Source organism: Manis javanica, chromosome 7 (assembly GCF_040802235.1).
Source record: "Manis javanica isolate MJ-LG chromosome 7, MJ_LKY, whole genome shotgun sequence".
NCBI classification, from domain to species: Eukaryota; Metazoa; Chordata; class Mammalia; order Pholidota; family Manidae; genus Manis; species Manis javanica.
The window spans coordinates 67,463,593-67,487,798 of NC_133162.1; positions in this window are offsets into that span (position 1 = coordinate 67,463,593).

The following is a 24,206-nucleotide window of genomic DNA, read 5'->3' on the forward strand; positions in this document are numbered from 1 at the left end:
AAATCAGGTCACATATTTTACACTTTCTGCCAGGCCACTATGCTACATTAACATTGTCTGAAATATGTAGTGGACTGTTCTGGTTTTTTATTATCAAGGTACTGGCATTTGTGAGTTTTTTTATGATCTTATTTTTAAAACAATGGCACTGAGAATAGGAACTTGTCAACATGGTTTCATAAGCTCATGTTATGAAGTAAATTTTTAACTACAGTAAATAGAAAATACAGGTAAATGATAAACTCTATGTATGTGAGGTGTGCATGTAGCCTCGATACTCAAAATAAACATATCAATAGGCAATGAAAAGAAAAGAAAAGAAAAGAAAATATCATTCTTGGAAATAGTGCAGAATCTGGGAGCCTTCCTGGGTTCAGCTTCTAAGGAAGAGGTAAAAGCAGCTAATGGATAATTACACTAAAAAGTTTCCATGTGAGCTAGCCTCATTGTTTGAAGCAGGAGGTGGTATTAAGCTTGTCATTCAAGAGATGAAACTTGAATTATTGGTTTTATGGGGTTTCAGCGGACATGACATCACATGTCTTGAACTAAAATTAAACAGGAAAGCTTTATTAAAGCTGACTTGTGCCCTGAAAGAATTTTCCATATCTGACTAATCTTCAACTTTACTTTCCATACCTTGGCAGGGCACAAGGAACGGGGGAAAGACATCAGGACCCGACCCAGTTGCCATATCTAACAGGCAGTAGTCTTCACAAAGATAGGGTCATAGAAAGTTGAACTGGCTGTAAATTTACCTCCCAGAAAATGTTAAAATTGATTGGCTGGAAACTTAATTCGACCTGGAAAGAGACTCCTATAAATCTATCATTAGAATTTGTAACCATAAATGGTTCTTATATGGGTTTGCACTCCAGTTAATACTGCTTGAGTAGTTCAAAATACATCAGGGCAAAGATTGTGTTTGAAGAAAATCCTTTTTGGTCATGTCCTCAAATATCTGGACTATTTTTATAAAATAAAATAAAATAAAATAAAAATATTTCTTGGACTTATCTTCAATACAAGTTAAAAAAAAATTACCACAAATAAAATTCCAAGGAATTTTAGCTCAAAGCCAAAACTTACAAATCACATGAGGAAATGAGATGTCAGTGAATAAATCCTGGCAGACAACAGGCAATTGTATCAGATAGCAAATGCTATGCATACCAGAGACTGTTTATAAAAAACTAATTTATATATCCATAATTACATATATAAATTATATTTTATATGTAATATATAAGCACATATTATATATATCCTAAAAGTATATATTAGAATTAGAATATATAAATAAAGAACAATACATTAATTAAAACAAATGCTTGAAGAAAAAAACAATAAAACCTTTAGAAAAATAGAGTAATTGATATTTAAAATTTACTGGATGTATTAAGAGCAGAATGCCCATAAAGGAAGAGAAAATTCATGAACCAGAAGATAGAATTTAAGAATTTATTTAGAACAAGCACAAAAAAGCTAAACGCAATAGAGGGAAGTCTGGTAAGTTCTAACATACATTCAACTTGTAATTTTAGAATAGAGGAAACACAGGGGAGATGCAATATATGAAGAAATGTTGGCAGTGAGTTTCCATGAACAATTAAAGATATCAATTCTCAGAACCAGAAAGGCCAATAAATCCCAATCAGGCTAAAAAATATCCCAACCTAAATATTTCATAATTTAAGTGCATAATATAAAAGAAAAAAATATTCAAAGGAACTAGCAAAGATAAGACAGATTACCTACTTGTACAAATGAGAAAATGAGAGTGGTGATTTTTACCCATCAACAATGAAAGCTATTAAAAAATATCCAAAACATGCAGAGAGGAAATAATTGCTTGTGTATCACAATATGTTTATGTACTAGACAAGTATATCTTTCAAGAATGAAAGTGAAATAAATAATTTTTGAGAAACAAAGCAGAATTTGGCACAAATAAATCCTTATCAAAAGAAATTTCGAAAGATAGGTATTTTTGTGTGTAAGAAAAGTGATCCCAAATGTAACAAGGAAACAATCCCAGTGGATTATCATTAACAAGAGACAGCAGTATGTCCATGAAAAAAAGAGGTTTGTGTTCAAATAAATTTGAGGCAAGCCATACTCCTTCAAGATGTGCAAGAAAAGCAATATATGAAAGGATCTGACAAGTAAATGGAAAGGAAATATGTTAAATTTAAATCAGCATTTCCCAAGTCCAACAACATAAAGCATTTGTTTGTTAATGAGTCATCGTTACTATCTCAGAGAATATACTTTTGGGATTGTGGAACGATGCTTTCCAAGCAAAAGCTTGCAAAATATTTTTAAACAAGAAAACAAATAAAGCATGCAAGGGAGAGTAATAGACCTGAGAAGCATTTATCAAAACAAAAAAACAGTAGAACAATATTGTACTCCTAGATGTCAAGCATCATAATGACATAAATCCCATGCTCCCATCCATGTAAATATTTAATATTAATCCAATATAATTCCAACTTGGTTTGCATTGATCTTGATATAACTGTCAAATTCATCCGGAGGTGTATTTAGAGGAAATATATAAAACTTTTCTCTTAAGAAAAATAACAAAAGGCATTTGCTTTTCCTTATGTAGCAGCATTTTAGAGCTGAAATAATTCATACAGTGTGATAGCTCTGATGTAGAACATATAAGCAGAAAGATTATGGGAACAAAATAAAAATCTAGGAAAAATTGCTCTATACTGTTTCTACATAGAGCAATTTTATTAATAGAGCAAAAGCATTCAAATTAGTGGGCAAATTAATAAATGATGCTGGAAGTGTTGTTAGTCATTATAGAAAAAGGAACAGTGACTCCTGCCACACAACCAATAACTACATAGATTCCAAAGATATTTTTAAATTAAAAATGATATAAAATAGAAATACTATTTATTAAAATAGGGAATTCAAAGTAGGAAAAAAGGTAAAGAATTAATTGATACATTCAACATTAATAAATCCATGTATTCTAAATGATTGTATACAAATGTAGAAAAGACATAGAAACTGAGAGAATTTCTATTACACAGGAGATTAAAATCTTTACTATATAAATCCTTCTAAAAATCAGAAAAAGAAAATAATACAATTTACTAAAAAGAAAAAATAGATTTAGACAGATCTATTCAGTCCCTTTTCTAGTTAGAAGTTAAATAAGCAGAAAGTATTATTCTAGGTTAACTTGTGCTTGTAGGAGCCAATAAAAATAAAAACATTCAAATTTTGTCTGTAAGTTCACCATTTAGTAGCTGCATAACCTAATCTTTATCACATATAAAGAAATCGCAGAAAACTTATCAGAAAGGATTATTGTATTAGGAAATTATGCAGAAATTTTTCTCAAATAGATAGGTAAACAGTGAAAATGTAATTTTTCAAAAGCAAATCTAAATTATAAAATTAAAAAATGTAATATTAACTATAATGGACAGTGTTTCTAAGTGTATAGTTAAATGTATAATCTCATATATCCTAGCAGGGAAGTAAATGTATATAAATTTTCCATAGAGATATTTGACATCATGAATCGGGTGATTTATAATATACATTCAATTGACCCCATGATTCCATATTTATGAATTTATTAAGAGATTTCCATGCATTTGAAGATGGACATCTTCAATAATGTGTATTGCTTTAGTTTTTTTGCAAGTGATGCAACTCCAAATCCATATAGAAATATATTTATAGATATGTATCTACTAGTTAGTATAGGCCTACTATATTGTTAAGACCTAAAATTTCAAGTGCTACCTTGACATGTTTGAGTCTCACAGGGTTCCTAAATCTTATTACGAGCTCCCCTGTTCTTGGTGGATATGCCACCTATCCAATCTCTCCATATCAGCCAGAACAAATGTATTCTATCTGTTCCTCAATCCAACAGATTTTAGTTTATATTCTTGTCAGCCTCTGGAGTTACTCAAAGCCCACCCTCCCAAGGGAACCAAGGAACACCCAATCTTCCTGTTACTACAAAGTCTGTGGCCCACTGCCCCTGCTTGTTCACTCTGCTCCTGAGAAAACCCCCCCATGTGACCCCAAATAGTGTGTGGTGTCCTTCTCTCCAGGCTTCAAGTATATATGCTGAATAAATTGCTGTCAATCTCATTTGTTCAGTGTATTCAATATCTCATACTATTTATGGAGGACAGGGGACATCTTTCTCACCAATGAAGTGAATAGGAGGTAATTCAAGCCACGTGTATTTCCTTGCTTTACCAACTGAAAGGGCCTAGAAACAATGACTTCTTGGTAGCAAAGAGAAAACTCAGCATACAGATCTTGGTTTCTCCATTCTCCAATAAAAAGAATCAGGGTTCCTTGGAGAAATGGCTGATTCTACGGTTGGAGCAGGAAATATACAAGATGAACCTGGAGCATCTTGTGCAAGTAAGTAAGGAAGTGCTCCGACATCTGCACAATGATGGGCTTTGTCAAAGGACACAGCAGCCAAACATAAGATAATGATCAAAGCTGAAACAATTTGAGCAACAAAAGGTTTGTAGTAGAATTGGATTATAGCACAAAGTATAAACATCCATGAATATATTAATATAAAAATAACTGATTGAATGAATGAATAGGTGAATGCATGTATGAGTAAATAAACAAATAAAAAAACTAATAAATAAATGAGGGAATAGACAAATCTGTCTCCTGTGCAGAGAAATTCAAAATAATTTATGTACATAGTCTCAAGTAGGTGGACCATAATTCCCTAGTAAGTGGGCTGTGCATAGTAATTTCCTGCAAAGAATGCATTATGAAAAAGTGGAAAAAAGAGTAAGAGTAATTTTACAGTGAAGAATCCTGGCAAACATTAGCTAGACCAGTTGATCAAGGTCAACATCAACAGTGATATGTCTTGTCTGTAACATGTACCCTAATATAATGTGCTGAGAATTCACTTGACTTCTTCCTTCTAAAGATCCATAAACCCAGTACAGTCATGACACAGCTATAATATGTGACCAAATTGAGGGAGTTTCTACAAAATACCCTACCAGTACTCCTCAGACTGCTAAGTCATCAGAAACAAGGAAAGCCTGAGAAGCTGTCACAGCCTAGGGAAGCCTCAGTAGATGTGATGACTAAGGTAATGTGTTAGCCAGGGTGAAATCGTGGAACAGAAAAATGGTATTCGGTAAAAACTAAGGAAATATGAATAAAATATAAAATTTAAAAAATAATAGTGTGTCAATATTGGTTCATTATTTGTGACAAATGTACTATCCTAAGGTAAGATGTTTAAAATAGAGTAGGCTGGATGTGGAAACTGTATTATCTTTGCAACTTTTTTGTATGTCTAAAGCAGGTCTAAAATAAAAAGTGCATTTAAAAATTGACTAAAATTCGCAGACTAGTTAAAAGGATTGTGCCAATGTCAGTTTCTAGTTTTGATATTGTATTGCAGTGACATAACTGGGCAACAAGTTCATGAAGTTCTGTATTCTTTTGGCAGTACTTCCTGTGAGTCTATCCTTACTCCAGAATAAAAACGTTAAAAATGCTGTCTCTAAAAACATGCAAATTAATTTTTCTGTAACAGAGCTTAACTATATAATAGTTTGTAGATAAATTGCCAATATTTGATTGTTATTAACCTATAGAAATGGCAATTTCATATCCATCACATAATGTAATGAGTCCCTGTTTGAACAGAGGAAGGAATCTGAGAGAGGTTAATTTGGAGCCACTCTTCCTTTGCTTATCACTGCATTTAAATTGTAGGACCTGACACAGCAAAGTCAACAAGGAAAGGAGGCTTCCTTTTGCCCCCTTTCTTTCCATGCGGGCCTTCCTGACAGCAATTTCCCTGGATATATTTGGGCTTGCAGTCTACCACTTGGAACATAACTAAGTCACTCTTGAACTTGACTGAAAAGTTATTTGTTCTGAGTTCCTCTCTGCTGCCTCCAATATACTGCTCAAGGAACCCTGTAACACCTATAGTGACCTCAGGGTAAACTGTGGGCTCTTTGATGACCCTGCATGGGGTTGAGGTACACAGAGAGAGTTCTGCTTTTCCTGTACCAGAGTATGGAGCGGAATATTTTATAGTTTGTCTCAATCTCTTTAAGACAAACAACAAAATGAGATCACCTCCCAGAACCTCTATGGGAAATGGGGCAGGAAATGTGAGATTTCTGCAAAAACACAGAGGAGGGAGGACTTATGTCTACTCACTCTGGATACTCCTTTACCTTTCCTCATCCTCACATTATTCTGAGGATATTTTATCCAAACGTAAGTGGGAATCCTACCTCCGATTCATTAGGTTTCCTTTATTGTGAGTCCTCTCAGTGTCTCACCTTTAGAAAATCACAATCTATTTCTTTGATTCCTTTCTCTACACAAGGGCCACCTCATGGTATATTTGCTATAATGCATTGGATGGGGCCAGGCATGTAGAAGTAAGTAGAAAAAGCAGGAGACCCCATCATTCAGTGTTTCAAAAGTGACATGTGCTATATTTGTTCCTCTTGTAAATATTCATACAGCAACTAGGAAAATTTACTGTTCCTCCAGATCTCTCCCTCTTTTTGGGCCCCCAGACTCTTATCCTTAAACCATGCAATTCTATTTTTATCTGTACTCCCAAGACTCAGTAAATTTATTCCTATCAGAAAACACTAAAAAGACCTTACTCAGCCTTTTTTCCTAAAATAGGACAACTTTCCTTGGCAGGAAGGGTACAGGAACATCAATAAATATTTTAAAAGCATTCTTTTTGGTGAGTATTCTTAACTACAGGGGGAAATCCCTTTCTGCCTCTTGTAACATTAACAAAAATGGGTGAGTTTTAATCTCTGCTCTGTTTTCTGGCCTTGATGAATTACTTTTCTTGAAGATCCAGTAAAAACAGAATATTGATTCAGGTCATAAAGAAGTTGCTTCCAAGGCTTTCAAACCTATAAATTTTATCACATTTATCAGTCTGAATGTTTCATAAATTTTATCTAAATTGACTAAAGGCATTAATATTTCATCTAAACCGTTTGTTCAAAATACTAAATACATTATTTAAAATTTAATCAACATATTTTAATATTATAAAAATCACCAGTGAAAATCCACAGTATTGCTATAATATAAATACATATAATATGGATAAAAATCACTGTGCCTTAATTTTTAATGGGAAAACACCTATGACACTCATGACAAACTACTGAAAAGACCTTATTTTTCTCAGGCTCTTCTTTGTTAGCTAATGTTTATTCCCAAGTAGTTGCTTTGAGTTGCACTCACTGTAAAGATAGTCACTGAATTCTTGCATGTTCGCAAAATGTGTACCCTTCTTGGAAAATGGTTTGGCTGCCTGTAAAATACTTTGATCAACTTCATTTCCATGAGTGGTTCACCACTGTCTCTTAGCATTCAATGAAAAACAAGATTTTGAGTTGTCCTGATTTTTTTCTCCTAGGTGCCCAAATTACTTAATTTCTGAATGTCTGGATACTTATTAGGATATGTTAAGGACAGATGGTTCTGAATCAGTTTTGCCTAGCACATGGTGAATTATTTAAGTTCACAGACCTAAGCCTTCTTTGAATAAATCTGTAAGTGCTCGTTCTCTCCTACTGCTTTGATTTTCTTCTGAGGGCAGCAGATTCTCGTGTATCCCAGTCATCCTTACCTATCCTCTGAATCTATCATTTGTTCCCTAATACTTTTCCAACTCGTTCCTATATCATTTTGCATAGTTTTTCATGTCGATCCCAAAGGATTCATCCTGTGTTTTCCACAGTGTATATTTTCCTCCTTGAATTTCCTGTGATTTGTGTCCTCACCTGGGATAGCTTTATTTCCATTTATTTCCTAAATTTTGCTAGTTGGTGCTTTTTCTCCTCTCGTTGTCTGAGCCCTGAAATCATGTTTTTTCAACTTCCCTTCTTTAAAGGCATTTGCACTGTGAAACCTTTGGGTATCCTAGGTGAAGTATTTGGAGAGAATTATATCTTCCCTATGACATATTTTTCTAATGAAAAGTCTATTGATATTACCATTTAAAAAAATATTTTTCTCATTTTCCCCCATATTGACTTTGCACTAAGGCTGTGTCAATTCCTATTTATCACTGATCATGGAAGAACTTGAATTTCCTGGATTTGTCTTAAATATAAATAGTGGTGTGGGGAGGGAAGCATAATGGCCAGGAGGATCTTCCAGAAACATGGACATTCAAACCCAAGCACCAAGCCCTCTTTTTCCTCTTTCCTCTCTACTTCCGACAATCAAAGTAGGTACAGGACTTCTGGCCGCAACCTGCTCACCACATATCCCATACCAGCATTCCCCAAAAGAAATACCCTTGCATTCCCCCGCTGTAAAAATACATAAATGCTGGGCCTTTGATCAGACTTGACTTTTATTCTCCTGCCACTCTTTTCTTTAATTACTGCCAAGAGGATTCCACCTAGTTACTTTTGGAGGGTCTTACATGTATTTTGAAATATCCCAGTTTCATTAAAAGTGGTATTTCCAGGGTTTTTATTTTACTTTTTGCTTTTCGATGATTTCTAGGCAGAGAATAAATAATACTGATTCACTCAGTTATGTTCTTAACAGAAGTTCCAAGAGTGTCACTTTCAAATGGGGAAAATTTGGATGCATGCAAATATATACATATATATACACACACACACACATAGTATATTGTGTGAGTGTGTCTGTGTGTACATGTGTACATATTGTTGACCAAAAAATGGTGAAACTGTAAAATAATTAGTTGTGTTTATTTGGAGTCTTAGGGATTGCATTGCAGGATCATAAATTCAGAAGGAAACCAAAAATGCTCCAAAAATGGGAAAGGGCTTAAGATTTTAAAGGCAAGGAGGGGATCTCCAAGGGGTCACTGTGAAAGAATTATGATTGGCCAAAGTTCTTATAACCTACATTTGCATATTAACCCTAATTGGTTGCTAAGGGTATTCACTAGGCAAAAGTATACTTTGTCGCAGGCAGCAGATGCTTATCCAGGATGTTTATGGTTTGACAGATACAAAGTTTAATGCTCTTCCTAGAATAGCCAGTTTCAGAGAAAACATGCATAGACCCTATTTCCTTAATGCTCCCCCAGCTCTGTTATAGTTTATTCCCATTGTTAGTGTTACCTCCATTTTGTCTACATTTACAGTATATATGTATGTTTGTGTATATGCACACATATATAAGATTTATAGTCTTTAAAACTCATGTAGAAATAAGCAGACATAAAATTAAAAGCATATGTTTTAGAGAAAAATGGTTTCAAAATCTTTTCATATGCAATTATTCAAATGTATAGAAAAATGAGAAATATATAGAAGGCAATAAATATTTAATGGATCATTTTTCTCTCATCTTTTCTGAATTATATACTTTTGACAATAAAATGTATTGCATTGTTTGAGAAAAACAAGTTATTTATAACAATATTTAAGAAAGCCATGTCACTCCAAATTCAGATAAAACCTAATTTTCATATTCTAATTTTGATAGTTTCTGTTTTAATTCTTAAATTTGACTCTTTAGGGATATTTTTGATATTTAAATATCCCAGCATCATTTGTTAGATTATCTTTATTTTCCCCACTCATTTGAAATGCCATTTTATTACATATTATCAGTGGTTCTTAATTTTTTTTTTGATGCAGCTATTATACCCTCAGAGATGATATCTCCCCATGGCCTGCTGCATCTGTAAGGAAGTTCCTGTGTTTGTAGTAACTGCGACGGTGCTCATTGTAACCCCATCCCTTTCCCCTCAATGATCAGTTATGTACCATAGCTGAGAATCTAGGAACCAGGTATTTATATATTTTATTTAATGTTTGATCATTTTGTTCTGTTCCTAAGTATTAAATCAAATATGTTTATGAAATCCAATAGTTATGATAGTTTTATTAAGTCTTGATAGCTGAAAGGGTAAGACATCTCCATTATTTTTCTTCAAATCTTCCTTTGGTGAATTTATTGTTCAAGATCAAATTTGTAATTGTTTGGGTAAGTTTTTATGTTCAAGAGATACCTGTAAATAAATTTCTTTAATTATTTGATTGAATGTGTATTATGTTACATGTTAATAGAAGACTGACATCCTCATAGTACCTCCTCTTATTCAGAAACTTGGTGCCTTTCCATTTTCAAGTATTTTTTCAAGACAATAAAATGTGTGGCTTACATTATTTTCTAAAAACATATTTTTGGATATGAAATAATTATAATAGGTTTTCAGATTTTCTTTAAAGAGAGATTTTCCTGAAAACATATGTAGATTGGATTTTCAGAAGTATATAACTAGAGAGAGGGCAGAGAAAAATTATTATAAGGCCTATTGCAAAAATTCTGGCTAGAGATGGTGATGGCCCAAAATTCAGTAAAGAATAATAGTGGTGACAAAATGAGCAGTGTTCAGTTAATAGGATCAATCGGACATGGTGATAGTTGAGTGTGGGATATAAGATAGAAAGTCAACATTCATTACTAACTTCTAGCAATGTTCAGACCTAGGTTTTAGGAACTAGATAAATAATTTCTTTGGAGTGGGTTGAGCTTATATATAGTGTGTGGTAGAACATTTAGGTGAAGATTTCAGCAGGCAACTAATACATTATTGGTTTAGTTCTCCATTTCTTCATCTGAAAAATGAGGATTATCATAATTTTTTCATGGAGTTTAAGGTGAGGCACCGCGGTAGGAGCACTTAGGTCCACTCTCCTTTTCCTCTCCTCTCCCATAGACAGATAATTGCTCTGCTACATTCCCCAGCTGCAAGGGCAAGAAACATAGGAACATGAGACTTAGTTGAATTGCCAGTTTGCATATCTGTGTCTTCAAAAACTGTTGCATCTTGCAAAGACCACTGTGTTTATATTTATCAATTCAGTACATGTAACACAAATAGGGACTTGAAGTATTTGGACATTTTTACTGAAATCATTTTACTAAACTCATCTATTCACTTTACTGGAATCATTCAGTAATTATCAGTTCTTCTGCAGATGATATTTGTGATAATGAAGTCATTACAAATGATTTGCTTATGAAAAGTAAAATAGTTCCCAGCTGTGTGTATATTTAAATCTGAGCTACAATATACTTTTGATAAGCATCACCTCCTCTCATATTTTTAATCACTTTTGTAAAGCAGTTTAATTTTTTACATAATTTTTATATGTCCAACTACTCCATTCCACCTAATTTCATGAAAAATAGTTTGTAAAAACATCATGATTGTCTGATTTAATTTGTATGTGTGTGAACATGGACAGTTTTTCTATCTTAGCTTGGAAGATTCTATATGACTTGAGAATTATTTTGAGTTGTTGGCCCAGTGACAATATAGGCAAAAATCTTACTCTGAATCAAAATCTAAAAGCCTGCAAGGAGAATGAAAATTAAATGTTTACTCTCTAAAACTTGGCATGATACAAAAATTTAGTGGATCTTTGATACCTAATATAGAAAACCTCTAAATAACACAACTGACCCTGATTAAAGTAGTCAAGAGAAACTTCTATCTGCTCTCAGAAGTGGGAATTGAACTGTGATTTTTAAATACTTTTCTAAAATGGCCAATGTGAAATTCTAGGCAGCAAAACATGACAGTGGGTAGTAGGAGGCATATGAATAGAAATAAAAGTAGAGTGATTCTTGTGTTTTATAGGACTTTATAAATTATTATCTGTCTTATACCAGTTTAGAAAATATGCTTGAAATTTTGCATTAAGATGTACTGGCTACCATAAAAAGCAGTGAAATGTATAACCTCAGAAGCAATAAAAAAAACAAGTGTGCTGAACCCAGCTGAGGCAGATATGAGGGAAAATAGCATACAAAAACACAGCAATTAGAAACAGAAAATCGGAGAGAAATTCCAAATATATTAGGATTCACAGCAAATAAAAACAGGTTAAATCATCTAGGAAAGTACAAATGCTGTCAGATTATATTTAAATAAACATTATACAAATAATTAAAAAGTACTTTGGATGATCTAAAAATATAGAGAGAATTGGAAAAGAAAAAAATTTATTGCAGGAAAAATTCTAATATTTTATTGCCAACATACACAAAAAATTGGTGTGTACTAGACCATATAGATTTCAACCCCAAAAGATTAAAAGTGAAGGAGAAGACTATTTCATTCAGTAAAATGCATTCCTTTCCCAATAGGTTACAAAACTCATGAACTTGTAGCCACTTAATAACCTAGCACTGAAATACACATAGCAAAACTTGGCAGGAGTTCAAGATAAAGTAGAGAAATATATTTTATGGGGGGGAATGGAAATATAAAGTTGTAGAAGATATGAGTTACAAAAGTAATAGCTCTGTCCTATATATGTGTGCATATTTATATTCACATGCTTCTAACACACATAATATATACAAGTTTCACTAAAATCTGGGCAACAGAATCTCAAAATATTGCAAAGAAATGACACAATTCAATTAATGATAACTGATCATGAATAAAGTAAGGAAAAAATAAAATTAAAGTCATTTGGAAACTATTGATTAATATAATACAAAAATGATACTTGAAATTACAAGTGTATACACTTACCTAAACACAAATGAAAAAAATATGGTTTTATGTATATAATTATTCATGTGTGTTTATGTACTTTAGGCCTTTGGACATTCTACTTTAATCTAGACATTTACCCAAAAGAATGTTGAGGTTTACAAAACAGAAAGATTTACCCTAACTGGCTCTCTCTACTTGAACCAAGGAACTAAAGGAATGTCCAGTGAATAATACCTATTAATGGATGAGTCAAGAAACATAGACTAACCAATTTCTCACACCAGCAAGTTAACACAATCCTTCACTGTGGATTAGAGTGAATAAATGGTAACCTAGAACTTTTCCCTAATGGGATTCCCTCCATACAAGAACCTAAAGTCAAAAGAAAACATATTCTTTCACAAGAATTCAGTTTTCTCTCTTCTTTATTAGCTCTGATCTCACTATCACTGCTAATTTGGTTAGAGATTGTCCTTAAATATTTATTTCAGTTAAAGAATATGCTGGTTTACTCTGAATCCTGGAATGGCCCAAGATGACCTTTGTCCAAAAAGTTGAATAATACCTTGACAATATAGAATATTTTTGAATTGCATAACTTTTCTTTCTGTGGGTTTAAATGAATATATTTATGATATTATAGTATGTACATAAAGCATGTGGAAAATTAATTATAGCACTATGTAAGTGGTGACTCCTAAGCTTTTACATGAGAGATTAATCCTATATTGAACCAACTTTCTTTGTAATTAACTTAGTTAATATCATACTTAAGTAAGTCCTGATTTCTAGGGACAGCTATATTTCCCATGTCTCATCTGATTACTATCCCTTTTTATGTTCAAAGCATTCTGACTGGGACAATAAATTGAATGGTCTTTCTATTTACATCTCCATTTCAGGGCAGTTTTCTTTACTACTTCTTCAAATATTAATTTATGTGCAACAATTCTTGCCTTTTACTTCTTAATTTGTCTACACATGACCTCCAAATATCTTTATAAAATATTTTTCCTCATGATAGCCATCATTTGTGTTCTCTAATCTTTACCTCTCTGTTATTGGCACAGCAAGTTTCAACAGTAACCACACTTCTTTTCAAATCACTTATAGAATAAATACGTTGTAATGGATTTTAATTCCCTAATATTCTGTTTGTACCTTAGGCATATTTCCTTTACAGTTCTCATTATTTTTTAAATGAATTTTTACCATAAAAATAGAACAGCATAAAAAATAAGCTTCTGATTTCTGGTTCTGCATGTAAGGAACTTGAATGTCTCCATCCAATCCTAACAAGAGATGAAAAGCTGAACAGACTGAGAGATCAAACTCTCCTTGGATCCATAAGAGAGGGGAGGATACATGGCAAAACACTGCCCCCAAAAACAGAAGAATCAAAGAAAATGCAGGGAGTCATGACTTGTAGGAGAGCAGGGACTCATGAGTGGAAACCTCCACAGGAGCCAGCACTCTCAGAGGAAAACCAGAACTGTAATTGATGGCTCAGAATGGCCAAGTCTGAGAGTTAAATTGCAGGTGGTCCTATCTGTAAGGGGTTTCTCACAATATTATGAGAATTACTTCAGAGCTCAACTAGGTTCCCATAGTAAACATTGGAGGTGAATTCCCTCTTCCTTCCTGCAAGGAGAAGAGAAAAAGAACCACGTGAGATACATCACAGCACTCTGTTCTTAACAAGGTCTGCCCTCAGGGGAAACAAGGTAACCAGAACCTAACCTGTTGGGATATTATCAGCACCTAACTGACCTCAGGAACAAGAAAACCCAACTCCATCGGAGTCCACTAGAGTCCCCTCTAGCCATCCTGTCCCATATGGATGTAGAAAAAAACTGAGAAACACTGCAATCCATAGTCCAGAGGCATAAGTCCACTAAAAGTCTGACACCTAATCACAGGTCTATGGACCACTTTCCCTCTACCTGCACATCACTCCATTACTAAGGGCCTATTTACAGTGGTTCCTTTTACCCAGTACAACATACCCAGCTATTAAAAATTTACAGGGCAGACCAAAATTCAAAAACAATTTGAAGAGACAGAGCAATCATCAGAACTATATAGCTGGAATTATCACACCAAGAATCCAAAACAACTATAATGAATATGTTAAGGGCTAAAATGGATAAAATAGATTACATAGAACAACAAGTGGGCAATGTAAACAGAAATGTGTAAACAGAAAGAACCATAAAGAAACACTAGAAATAGAAAACACTAACAGAAATGAAGAATTCCTCTGATGGACTTACTGGTAGACTGGAAATGGCTGAGGAAAGGATCTCTGAGCTACATGATATATAAATAGCATCCTTAAGAACTGAAAAGCAAAAAGAACAAAGACTAAAAAGAAAAACCAGGAGTGAATATCTGAGGACTGTGGAAAAACTAAAAAGATATAACGTACATGAAATGGAATACCAGAAAGGGAAGGAAGATAAAGGAACAGAAGAAATATTTGAAACAATAATGAGTGAGAATTTTTCCAAATTAATGTTAGATACCTAACCACAGATCCTAGAATACCAAGCAGGATAAACTACATCTAAGCATATCATTATCAAACTACAGAAAATTAAAGATAAGGAAAATATTCTGAAGAACCTGGTAAAATATTTACACCTTGCCTGTGAAGGAACGAAGATAATTACATCCAAGTTCTCATCAGAAACCATGCAAGTAAGAAGAGATTGAAGTAAAATATTTAAAGTGTTTAGAGATTAAAAATAAAACCACCACCAAACTAGAATTCTGTACCCTGTGAAATAATCCTTGTAATGTGAAGGGGAAATAAAGATTTTTATCAGACAAACACAAATTGAGGGAATTGTTGCCAGAAACATGTGAGAAATGTTCTTTAGAGAGAAAAAAATAATATAGGTCAGAAACTTTGATCTACATAAAGAAAAGAGGTCATGAAAGAAGGAAGAAGTGAAGTAAAATAAAAAAAACTTTATCTGTCTTATTCTTAATTGATCTAACATATAACAATTTGTTCAAAAATAATGTCAACAAAGTATTTGATTATATATGCTATGTAAATATCTTCTGTTTATATATGTGCTTATATATGCTTTTATATAAGTAAAATGAATTATAGCAATAATACAAGGGATGAGAGGAAGGAATATTTTGTTATTATAATGTACTCACACTACCTGTGAAATGCAACCACTAAAAAAGAAGCATAACTGATATATTAAAAAGAAGAGAAATGGAATCATATAAAATGCTCAAGTACAACCACAAAAGACAGAAAAAGAATGTAAGACAAAGATAAGAACAAATAAATGGCAATAAATGGAAAACAGTAACAAATATAGTAGATTTTAATCCAACTATATCAATGATCACTTTGATGTAATGGTCTAAATTCACCAATAAAAAGGTAATGATAGAGTGGATCAAAAAATAAGACCTAATTATATGTTGTCTATAAGAAACCCACTTTAAGTATGAATACACATATAGATTAAAAGTAAATTGAAGGATAAAAATTACCATCATATCACTAATCAAAAGAATGGAGAAGTAGCTATATTAATTTCAGACAGAACATACTTCAAATTAAAGAAAATTACCAGTGATAAAGAAAGACATTATAGAATGATAAAGGGGTCAATTCTCCAAGAAGACATAACATTTCTTAACATGTATGTACCTAAGAAGAGACTATCAAAATACATTAGGTAAAAATAAATCCGGCAGACAGAAAATCAATAAAGATAAAGATAAGAGTGGTAGTACTATCAATCAATAGGATGTAATTGACATCTATAGAATACTTCATCCAGCAAAAGCAGATTGCACATATTTCTTAAGCTCACCTAGAACATTTGCTAAGATAGACCACATTCTGGGCCATAAAAATGTACCTTAACAATTAAAAAACAACAGAAATAATACAATGTCTACTTTAGGATCATAAAGGAATTAAATTAGAAATCAATAACAGAAAGAAAATGGAAACTCCAAAAATAAGTGGAGAAAAACAATACACTCTAAAAAAACATGTGGGTCAAAGAAAGACATATCAAGGAATAAATTTTAATATTTCAAACTAAATAAAAATAAAAATACAGCATACAAGAATTTGCAGGATGTTGCAAAAGCAGGGCTTTGAGACAAAATTGTAGCATTGAATGTGTATAGTAGAAAAGAAAAAAGATCTAAAATCAATAGTCTAAGTTTCCACCTTAGAAACTAGACAAGGAAGAAAACATTAAATTCAAAGTATGCAGAAGAAAAGAAATAATGAGAATAGAAAATTAATCAATGAAATTGAAAACAGGAAATCAACAGAGGAAAACAACAAAACCGAATACTGGTACTTTGAAAAGATCAATAAAATCAATTAGTCTTTAGCCAGGCTAACTATAACAAATTGAAGAGAAAAAAATATTAATATAAGAAATGAAAGATGGGACATAACTACATGTCCCTTGGAAAATAAAAGGAAAAAGAATACTTTGAAAAACTCTGCCTGCAAATTAGATAACCCAGATGAAATAAATCAATTCCTTAAAAGACACAGTCTGCCAAATCTCATACAAAACTCATATCTGAATAAGCCCATATCTATTAAAGAAATTTAATCAATAATTAATAACCTCCCCCCAAACAGAAAGCACCAGGCCCACATGGGTTCATCAGTGACTTCTACCAAACACTTAAGGAAGAAATTACAGCAATTCTTTGCAATCTTTTTCAGAAGATAGAAACAGAGGGAATACTTCCTATCTCATTCCATGAGGCCAGCATTATTATTCTAACACCAAAATCAGGCAGATATCATAAGGTAGGAACTACAAACTAACATCTCACATGACCACAGATACAAAAATCCTCAACAGAATATTAGCAAATAAAAAATTTAAAAATTCTGAAAAGAATTATATATCATTATTCCTATAGTGGAATTTATCTCAGGTATACAAGCATGCTTCAACATTTAAAGATCAAGTAAGATAATCAATCACATGCCCAAGATAAGAAAAATATCACATGATTACTTAAATAGATGCAGGAAAAACATTTGACAAAATTCAACACCTATTAAATAAAAACTCTCAGCAAATTAGAAATAAAAAGGAACTTCCTTAACATGACAAAGAATATCTACAAAAACCCTACAGTTAATATCATATTCAATAGTGAAAATTGAAGCCTGCATGATCAAGTACCAGGCTAGGATGTTTCATCACAGTATTCTTTTATAAGATTGTGTTAGAGGTTCTGGCTAATGTATTAAAACAAGAAAAGGAAATTAAATGCACAAACACTGGGAAAGAAGAAATAAAACTGTCTTTGTTTGCAGAAGACCTGATCATCTATGTGGAAAATCTAAAAGAATCAACTGGAAAAAACTCCTGGCACTAACAAGCAATGATAGCAAGGTTGTGGGATACAAGGTTAATATACAAAACCTGATTGATTTCCTCTAAACCAGCAATAGCAAGTGGAATTTGAAATTAAAAACACAATATCATTTACATTAGGATCCAAAGAATGAAATACTTAGTTTTAAGTCAACAAAATATGTACGAGATCTACATGAGGGAACTACAAAATTCTGATGAACAAAATCAAATAAGAAGTAAATAAATGGAAAAAATCCCATGTTCATGGATAGGGAGATTCAGTATTAAGATATCACTTCTTCCCATCTTGATCCCATCAGCAAGCTATTTTGGATATTGATAAGATCATTTTAAAGCTTACATGGAGTGACAAAAATCCCAGAATAGCCAACACAAAGTTGAAAGAGAAAGACAAAGTTGACACCAACCAATTTCAAAACTTACCATAAAGGTACCATAATCAAGACAGTGTGGTATTGGCTAAAGAATAGTAAAATAAGCCAGTGGAACAGACGGAGAGCCCATAAATCTTTATATATAAAGCCAACTGATCTTTGACAATGAAACAATGGCAACACAACAGAGCAAAGCTAGTCTTTTCAACAAATGGTGCTAAAACAATGGACATGCACATGCAAAAAAAAAATTAAAAGAATCTAGACACAGGTTTGGTGATGACTTCTTATATACACCACCAAAAGCATGCTGTATGAAAAAATAATGAACAAGCTGGGCTTCATTAAAACTAAAAACTTTGTTCTGAGAAAGACAATGCCAAAAGAAAGAGAAAACAACCAGAAACTGGAAGAAAAATGTTTCAAAAGAAACATCTGCTAAAGGACTATTATCCTAAATATACAAAGACTTTGCAGTAATAAAAAACAAGAAAACAAACAACCCTATTAAAAATGGACAACAACCTTAAAAAACCTTACTGCAGATGATATACAGATGAAAAATGACCATGTGGGAAGCTGCTTCATATTATGTGAAATCAGGGAAATTGAGATTAAAACAACAATGCTGTTCCACTACAACATCAACTAGAATGGCCAAAATCCAGAACACAGAGAATGCTGTGTGTCAGCAAGGATGTGGTATAACAGGAACTCTCATTCATTGCTGGTGGGAATACAAAATGGTATAGCTAGTTTGTAAGACAGTTTGGCAGTTTCTTATAAAACTAAATATACAGTTAGTATATAATCCAGCAATCACTCTCTTTTGTCTTTACCCAAATGAATTGAAAGCTTATGTCCACACAAAAACTTGCATGCAGATAGCTTATAGCAGCTTTATTTATAGTGACCAAAACTTGAAAGCAACCAAGAAGTCCTTCAGCAGGTGAATGGATAAATAAGCTGTGGTACATCCAGACAATGCAAAATTATTTAGTGCAAAATGGAAATGAACTCTCAAGCCATGAAAGACATAGAGGAACCTACATGCATATTACTAAGTGAAAGAAGCATTCTGAAATGGCTACATATTATATGATTCTAACTATATGACATTTTAGAAATGGCAAAACTGCAGAGACAATAAAGATATTAGTGGTTGTGATGGGTTTACTGATGTGCGGAGAGCATGAATAGGCCATGCACAGAGGATTTTTAGGGCAGTGAAACTATTCTGTATGATTCTACAATGATATATACATCTTTATACATTTGTTAAATCCATAGTACATACAAGAATACACTGAAAAGTAAATTACAGACTGGGTGATTATAATGAATCAATCTAGGCTCATCAATTCTAACAAATATGCCTTTCTGTCAGGGTATTTGAAAAATGGGAAGACTAGACATGTAAGGGGCATGACTATATGGGAAGTCTGAGTATCTTCTTCTCAATTTTGCTGAAAAGCTGAAGTACTCTAAAAGATAAAGTACTGATAAAAAGTAAAATATTACTTAAAGGCCAGTATTTTAAAACAATAAGACACGATTCCACCTATCATGACACTCTAGGTTTAACCCCTGAGGCAATGATTTCACCTCTGAGTGTTTCTCCTTTTGCCTCTGTATTTTGTAGATGTGTTGCACTGTTTTACACTGCTAGATAAGTTGTGTGTGTGTGTGTGCACTGTATACCGACGTGGGGTGTAAGAGTAAGGGCACGGCACTTGAAGCCAGCCTATTTCAGTTTAAAGTCCCATCGCTTACTTAATATTTAATCCTAAACAAGTCAATTTACCTGCAATTTCCATATCTGTAAGTGGGAATGATAATATCATCAAGTTCACACAGTGCATGTAAGGATTGCTTTTTATTTTCAGCAATATCTATTTCTTATGTATTCTGTCCATCCACTTTCCAATTTTGACCTCTATTCTTCACCTCACTTTCTCTTGTAATAGATACCAAAATGTTGGGACTGTCTATGGTTCTGCAGGGGTATTTAACTTCATTATTGGCAGAATCTCCCAGGAAACCATTTAGTTTAGGCATCACCTACCTGCTTTTCATAAAAAAAATGCATCAAGCAATTTTGCCTTCTCTTGTTTTCTTGCTTCCTTTTGGTTAACATCCCTCTTCCACATTCTCAGTGGTACTTAAAGGAGGAGAGAAGATAAACACATGCTCTTACTTTTCCATATTCCTAATGCATATCCTTAAAGTAATTATAATATTATTTTTGCTATTTAGATAAATTTGTGAAATCATTACACATGCTGCAATACCCATAACTATAACATTTTTCTCAAGTTAAACAACACTGAATCATTTTTTTCCGATCTCTCCTCCAAGAAAGGTAGTAGGATGTTTCTGTACACTTGATTGAATTATATACATGCAGTATGCAACCTTTTCTCTGGACAAGGTATTCTCTTTTTGCATCACTGATCTAGACAGTTTTTGTTACAGAAGAGAGCTGATGTAATACAGTAGGCTGGAAGCTGAGAGAGCAAAGGGCTTTGTAGAAAGGAAGTTAGATCAAGGGTGCTGAAGTTGCATAAAATTGATATAGCTCTATTACCTGTAACATAACACCACCAGGACTAAGGTAGAAGTATAAGTGAACTCTCTAAGTGTGATTAAAATTAGAAACAAGCAAATAATTGATTAAAAAGCAAAACATAATGGTGCAAATTAAACTCATAAATTGAAAGTATAGGAAGCTTGGAAAATACATTTGGTTTTAGTCTGATGGGAATTTGGGGATGTGTTTTACTTGGAAGTTACAAGAGGGAGCAAATGAAGATATAATTTTAGCATTTTTCAGGAGTCATTTTGGAACATGTACTGTTCCATCCCTGTATTAGGTAAGAATTAAGTTAATTGAGTTTCCAAATAAAATGGTTAGTATTTGAATGTAGGCGAGAATAAGAGCTTGTGAGGCAGGTGGGCTCAAGAGGATCACAGAAAAGTAAATGCTTGCTTAGCTTTTCATTTGCAGTGATATTAATCTTAGAGAAATAAAAAGCAAAGCCACTTTCTGCATTGTAATGTCAGCATGGAGCTTAAGGAGGATGGGAACCATTTGCAACAGTTATTGCTGACACAGGATGAGCTACATACTGTTGAGTTCTGGTCAGTCAGTACTAGCTTATGTACTAGGTTATGAATGCTTATTTAAGTGAGTTTCTTGGCCTATGCACTATAATAATAATAATAATAATAATAATAAGGGAGAAATGTGGGATTCACATATACATCAAGTATAAAAATCAAACGAATATTCATATTTGACCTGATTGTTTATAGTTCATAATGCGTGATCAGAATCAAAAGTTTCTGTGATGACTGCCCTTGTACTGTTCACCATGTAAGAACTTATTCAGTATGTAAGAATTTGTTCACCATGTAAGAACTTGTTTGTTATGCTTCAGAAGATCGGAGACTGATGAGAATTAGGCTTGGGGTGGATTAATGATTGTGCATTGAGTCCCCTATACAGAATTTTATTGTTGTTAACAACCATTTGATCAATAAATATGAGAGATGCCCTCTCAAAAAAAAAAAACATCTCCACAAGGCAACCGGAAAACCAAATTTGACACAGCAATTTATAAAACTATGCTTGTAAAAAGCAGAAAGTAGATTAGAAAATCAAATCCACATGTGGAAACTACCACTTTCTAGATTTTAAGACTCCAAGCAATTGTACAGAAATTTAAAAGAAGCCCATTGCATGGCATATGCAATTACAATTATTATTAAATTAGTATTAGAGTTCACGCACATTTTTTCCTTTTTGCCTCATAAAACCTCAGAGTAAAATGTAGTAGACATGCCATACATACTTCTATTTGAAGTGCAATATATCATTTAAGTTTTTAAAAAGAAATTCTATCTAATCTATGGGATAGTCCCTAGAAACAAAAAAGAAAAACAGGTTTTAGGAAGAACAGAAACAAGCAATCTAAAAGATTCAGTGGAAACATTATTGAAAGACTGAAATAAATAAAGAATATGATAAAATTTATATTTGTGAAAGGTCAGTCTGAAAAAAAGTGAAAAAAATAATCAGAATGTAGATGAAACTAAGGCATAAAATAGTCACATTCTGAAACCCAATGGAAAAATTTATTGAACAATCAGTGTATATCTAGAAATTCAGGATTAATTATTAACTATTGGAAAAGTCATTCACTATTCAAATTTTCTCCCAGGATATTGATCTGTTCTTCTCATGACATGCTTATTAGATTGGATGTTAATTAGCCCTTGATTTACCAGGAGTACTCTATCAATAGTAGATATAGTATCAAAATATATTATCAATATATAGTATATTATACTTAACATACAGTATAATATAGTATCAAAAATACTATATTACCATAATAGTAATATGGTACTCCACTGAACTGCTACTGTTATCATTGCTACTCTTTACTCCCAATTATCAATGCTGATCTTCCTTTTCCTGTGCTGTACATTTGACATACATTACCTTTAATCTTAACAATAACTACTAAGCCGACCTAAACTTGCAATACAGAAGAAAAAAACTAAGGCACAGAGATTTCTGTGAATTGGCTTAATGACATACACATAAGAAAATAGATTATTTAGCAATGTTACATTAAATCTAAGATAAGTAAGCCTCAGAGAAATTTGGCTAGTCCGTTATCATCAACTATTAAGCATATTGTCCTGATGTAAATAGTTTAATCAGGCTCCAAACTTGTGGATCACACAGACCTCCACTTTCTTCTTAGCTTTAACACTTCAGAGCTGTTAGAATGGTCGAGTAACTAAGCTCTCTTAGACCTTATTTCCATTCTGTGAGGTAAAGGCAGCAATGATAATATGATAATGTTACATAGTTATTGTAAAGAATAAATGAACAATAATCTTTAAAACACCGGATAAGACACCAATCACACGATGCTTTAAATAAATTCTGCCTCCTTCATCCCTTTCCTTCCCTGTCACCTTGCCATGCAATTCAAGAAAATAAGAAATAAAAAAGTGTCATTGTTCAAAATATATGCAATTTTACCACAAAGGCCTGTTTGAAAAAACGCATGAATAAAAAGCTTTTCCTTGAGGTAGATATTCCCAAATTTATTTTTTAACTTGTTGGAAAAAAATGCACCTCTATTTAAATGCAAACTGTAGATTATAACCTTTAAATAGCGCTATTTATACAAATAATATCAGGCCTTCCAGAGGAACAAATAACATGATACTGATATGCATGATTACCATTAACCTTAATCAGACATGGCAAGCTCGGAATTCTGTCTTCAGAAAACAGTTTCCTGATTAGCTGTGCTCAGCAGTAGGGCTCTCCCAAGCTGCACATTAATTGCCTCAGCCCCCACCAAAGGCAAAGGGAAAATTGAAATGTTGTGTGTGTGTGTGTGTGTGTGTGTGTGTGTGTGGGAAATGGATGATTATGAATGGGCTAACCACAGTGTCTTCATTAAACAAATATGGCATGTTGACTGGGTGGCTGTCGGGAGTTTTGATAGATTACTTTTTCCTAATTTTCCTTTGAGAAAGATGTATTGGTTCAGCTCACTGCAAAGCATTCGACTGTACATGCAGATCCCTCCTCTCTCATTGAAACAAACAGCCTTACATATTACGGTCCATAGAGCAACAACCACAGATTTTCCCAATAATTCATCCCTGAACAGTGTATGGTTAGCCGGTCCCTTTCTGAAAAAGATATAATCTCATTCAAGGAGATAAACATTTAAACATTAATTTCAGTCCTTGAAAACTGGTCTGAATAATCTGTCTACTTTGTGACTGGAGTTGTAATGAAAATACTGACATATTTCCAAAATATTTATTTACTTTTTACTGGAATAGAATGTC